Below are 4979 nucleotides of genomic sequence, written 5' to 3' on the forward strand. Positions count from 1 at the left end.
GAAGTTTTTTTGTTGTAATATCGCAACTTTCATGTCTGTGATTGCGTGACCAGAGAGATTGAAGTGTTCTCTGACTGGTTTATGAATGTTATAATTCTTGACATCTGATTTGTGTCCATTTATTCTTTTACGTAGAGACTGTCCAGTTTGACCAATGTACATGCCAGAGGGGCATTGCTGGCACATGATGGCATATATCACATTGGTGGATGTGCAGGTGAACGAGCCTCTGATAGTGTGGCTGATGTGATTAGGCCCTGGGATGGTGTCCCCTGAATAGATATGTGGGCACAGTTGGCAACGGGCTTTGTTGCAAGGATAGGTTCCTGGGTTAGTGGTTCTGTTGTGTGGTATGTGGTTGTTGGTGAGTATTTGCTTCAGGTTGGGGGGCTGTCTGTAGGCAAGGACTGGCCTGTCTCCCAAGATTTGTGAGAGTGTTGGGTCATCCTTCAGGATTGGTTGTAGATCCTTAATAATGCGTTGGAGGGGTTTTAGTTGGGGGCTGAAGGTGACGGCTGGTGGCGTTCTGTTGTTTTCTTTGTTGGGCCTGTCCTGTAGTAGGTGACTTCTGGGTACTCTTCTCGCTCTGTCAATCTGTTTCTTCACTTCCGCAGGTGGGTATTGTAGTTGTAAGAAGGCTTGATAGAGATCTTGTTGGTGTTTGTCTCTGTCTGAGGGGTTGGAGCAAATGCGGTTGTATCGCAGAGCTTGGCTGTAGACGATGGATCGTGTGGTGTGGTCAGGGTGAAAGCTGGAGGCATGCAGGTAGGAACAGCGGTCAGTAGGTTTCCGGTATAGGGTGGTGTTTATGTGACCATCGTTTATTAGCACAGTAGTGTCCAGGAAGTGGATCTTAATTGCGTCTCTGCTAAGGCTGCGTCTACACTCCCCCTTGTGTCGGTAGAACGTATGTGGCTCAGGAGTGTGAATAAGCCACCCCCCAAGTGACACAAGTTACACAGACCTAAGCGCCGGTGTGGACAGTGCTATGGTGCTGGGAGAGCTTCTCCTGCCAACATGGCTACGGCTGCTCGTTGAGGGTGGAGAGCTCCCTCCCGTCGGCTTCCAGCCACTCCAGTAGAGACTGCCACTGGGGGCCACGTCACTCACAGCTGTGAGGGCCGAGCGGTTAAGGCGTTGGACTCGAAATCCATTCAGGTTTCCCTGCGCAGGTTCAAATCCTGCTCACAGCGAGGCCTGTGTTTTAGCCACACTTGCTCACCAGGGCAATACATCTCCACCGGCCCTGAGACGCTCTCCATACACTCCCCACCCCAGGTAAACCCTGTTCTGCTCCTTTCATGGGGATGCCTGGGATGGTGCCTCACGCTGTGTCCCTGCGGTCTCAGGCCTCTGCCCCTCACCCAGCGCCCCCCGGCTCAGCCCCACCCCTGGGTGCTGCTCCTCTCCAGAGCGTGGAAGGAACTGAGCACGGGCAGCCTGTAGAAGAGGCCACAGGAGCCTGAGCCTCCCCCAAAAGGCCGTTCATGCGGGGGGGGAAACGCTGGGGATGTGGGGCGGGTCTCCCATCCGGAGGCCCGTGGGCCCATGGTCATCTTTCGAGTGCTGGAAGCGAAGCTCCAGAGAAGTGGGGGCCCCGCCTGCACCCCGCTCCCCTCTGCCTCTTAGCCCGATGCCCTGCTCTTGCTCTGCCTCTTCCCGTCCCCCCTCCGCCTCCTCCCCCAAAACCTGCACCCCAACCCCCCTCGGCCTTTTCCCCCGCGGCCCCGTCTTCTCGTGCCTCTTCCTGTCCTGCTCCACCTCCTTCCCCAAGGACACCCCTGCCCCCCGCTCACCGAAGAGAGAGAAAAGGGACGGGTGCTTGGCCCCATGGCCCCCCGGTAGCCCGCCTTCGGGGAAAGGGGCAGAGAGGAGCAAGCAGGGGGTGAGTGGAGTCCTGGGGGAAGAGGCGGAGAGGAGCGAGGGGCAGGTAGGGGGACCTCGGGGGCCAGAGGAGTTAACAGTGGGGGGACGGGGCCTCGGGGGAAGAGGATGACCGGGGGCGGGGCCTCTGTGGCAGGGCCATGCTCTAGGCCCCGGTGGCCCCCCAACTTCTCGGGGTCATCTGAAACCCAGGATGAAGGTGACACAGGGCCTGGTTCCTCTTTGGGCTAAGATTCCATAACACCTCTCCCTTCCTGGCAGTGTGAAGGGGCTGCACAGGGGCATAAAGCCCTCCAGACACGGCCGGAGACAGGGAAAGGGCCGTCAATGCGGAAGAGAATCAGGCCCAGAGTTAGACAAGGGGTGCAGAGAATATTCTGGATTCAGGTCATTGCACTTCGCCCTTGCTCGAAATGCTTCCTGTATTTTCTCCATTTCACTCCCTGACTCTCGATCTTTGCCCCTTTCCCCGTTTCGTCCTCAGAATTAGCACATTCAGCCAGTTAATCGCAGCAATCCCGCCATAAGACAGCAGCCTGAAATCTCAGCTCTCCCCCGCCCCTCGCACGAGACCTGCTGCCAGCTGAACTGGAGAAAGAATGGGGAACGTCTCTGGCAGAGGGTGTGAAACAGACACCCGGAAAAGGTGAGCTTTCACAGGGACTGCTGGGCACGCATGGACTGTGGCTGGGGAGGGGCTGCCAGACCTCCCTCAGGTGACCAGACAGCAAGTGTGAAAAATCGGGACGGGGGTGGGAGGTAATCGGAGCCTATATAAGAAAAAGACCCAAAAATCGGGACTGTCCCTCTAAAATCGGGACACCTGGCCACCCTAGACCTCCCCCACAGACTGCCACTGAGTGAGTGGGGGGCAGTTGCACAGACCTGCAGTGACCACACGGATTGTGAGGTTTGCTCCCCTCCTGTCTCCAGTGGGGCTGAGGTTTCTCCCTGAGCCTGCTGAGCCCTGTGGCCCTTCCCAGCCACGCCCGTGGGAGCAGAAAACACCGAGAGACCAGGCCGGGGAGGTCATATGGTTTATTGGACCCGGTTCTGTTGGGGAGAGTGTTGCCAGACAGCCAGCCCCCCCTGCTCAGACCAGCATTGCTGGAAACACAGGAGGAAGCCGGAACAGGGCACTTAACATATATTCCAGCACAGCCTTTGAAGCTGTGAAAGCACAGGTGTGCTGCTACAATGTGCCTCTGGGAACAGATACAAGGATTAAGCTCACAGCAGGCAGAGGCCCTGTGACAGACATGGCTCTTAGCCCCTACTAAATAGCGTGATGCACTCACACCAACATCCTAGGTGGGATAATATTTACCCTGATAAAAGAAATGTCCAGTAGTCGACACTTATTGTTTCTCTCCCTTGCAAGTGTAAACTACTCTTGCGAAAGCTGGCGTCACCCCGACAGACCAGCCTCAATTTGGCATAAGAAAGGAGAAAGAGAATAAAGGAGTACAGAGGTATAAGTAGGGGACCTACAGCACCATGATTTTTGAGTGCTTTTCACTATCTATCTGCTGGTCAGATAAGTGACAGCCTCCCAAGGCTTCTGCAGCTAAGAGGGTCCCTACGCCTTGTCCCTTATTCATCTTTCCGCGGAATTGAGTGACCGATCCTGGCTTGGCACCGCTGGAATCGAGAGATGCAAGGAGGGTAAGAAGCACCCACACCTGATCTCCTATCTTTAGTGTACACATATTTTGAAATAGAGCTCTATACTTTGTTTTCTTTCTTTGGGATTGTGGCTTCAGTTTTGTAACTTGTTTGTGTGTGTAACATCTCTACATTTAAATAAGTAGGCACTAGCAATTTTGTAACCACATGATTAGAATGTAGCTTAATAAATTTTGGTAACCATTTATGCATAAGCCTGACTTGTTTTCTCTGGTTTACTGTAAAGCAGCCAACACAATTAAAGAACCTCAGCCGTTTTGGCTCTAAAGCCTGGCCATTAGATGAGAGTACTAAGAGCCTAGCGTTGAGTTGTGCCGCCTCCACGGGGCAAACTCTTGGGGCACCTGTCAGTCAATCCTGGCTGCCCGCTGCGAAGGAGCTCTGAGCTCTAGCAGTTAAAGTCACGGGTGTGGAGAGGCTCTTAGTGCTGCCATTGGGGCACCTGTCAGTCAGTATTGACTGCCCGCTGCGAAGGAGCTCTGAGCTCTAGCAGTTAAAGTCACGGGTGGTTAGGACCTTGGGGCATCCGTCAGCCTAGCCCGGGCTGCCCACCGCGAAGGGACAGTGCGTCCTAGCGGTTAAAGTCACGGATGGTATAAACGGGCATAGCTGGCACCTCACCAAACATCCTTGGCCGTCGGCTAACAGAGAGAGACCAGGGCCTGAGGACGAGATCTGCGGAGCTCGAAGGCTTGTCTCTCCCCAGCAGAAGTTGGAGAATGAAAGAGATCCCCTCCCCGTCTTGTTTCTCTAATCTCCTGGGACCGACCTTGCAAACAGAGAACTCTGAGGCAGTTCAGTGCTTCCCACCGAGCCCCAGGAGCCCGTATGTAACACGGACGTTGCACTCATTCAAACAGTGCCTAGCGCAGCTGGGGGACGGGCTTCAAGCTGCTGCCAGCCACAGCCCCTTCTGTGCCCCAAACCGGGGGCGACTGCGCCTACCGGCCAGACCCCTCTGTTCCAGAACAGAGGTGCCCTTTGGTCTCTCAGCCCGGCGCTCTCACACAACCACAGCAGCTCCAGTCACCAGGTCCCCTCTTGGCGCAGTGGGAGGGGGCAGCAGGACAGAGCAGGCAGGCCTCCGAGGGGGAACTGTACTCCGGGAAGCCGTGACTCTGTCAAGGATTTAGGTGTCATACTGGGCAAGCCACTCAACATCCGCTCCCGGTGCGATGCTGTGGGGAACAGGGCCAAAGCCATTGGTGATGACGGGGGGATTTTCTTGGTTTTTCAATGGTTTGCATCCTGTGTGTGGGACTCAGTTTCCCTGGGTGCTGTTTGTTTAACGAGGTGGGAGAGGTAGTTTGTTGTTACAGAGGACCAGCGGTGATCTCTCCTGTCAGTTGGGCCCTCAGGCAAAGGCCTGGAGAACGGATACCCCAGCGACTGGTGAGCGGGAGGCCCAG

At 55.4% G+C, this 4979-nt stretch overlaps 1 non-coding gene across 1 annotated transcript; it reads left to right on the plus strand.

Annotated features, from left to right (window-relative positions):
• The first annotated feature begins 1111 nt into the window (after nt 1-1111).
• TRNAS-CGA (transfer RNA serine (anticodon CGA)) lies at nt 1112-1193 on the plus strand. The gene has a single exon. It is a non-coding gene; the product is annotated as a tRNA-Ser (tRNA).
• The last annotated feature ends 3786 nt before the right edge of the window (nt 1194-4979 follow it).

The sequence above is a fragment of the Lepidochelys kempii genome, chromosome 11 (assembly GCF_965140285.1).
Source record: "Lepidochelys kempii isolate rLepKem1 chromosome 11, rLepKem1.hap1, whole genome shotgun sequence".
In the NCBI taxonomy this organism is placed as follows: Eukaryota; Metazoa; Chordata; order Testudines; family Cheloniidae; genus Lepidochelys; species Lepidochelys kempii.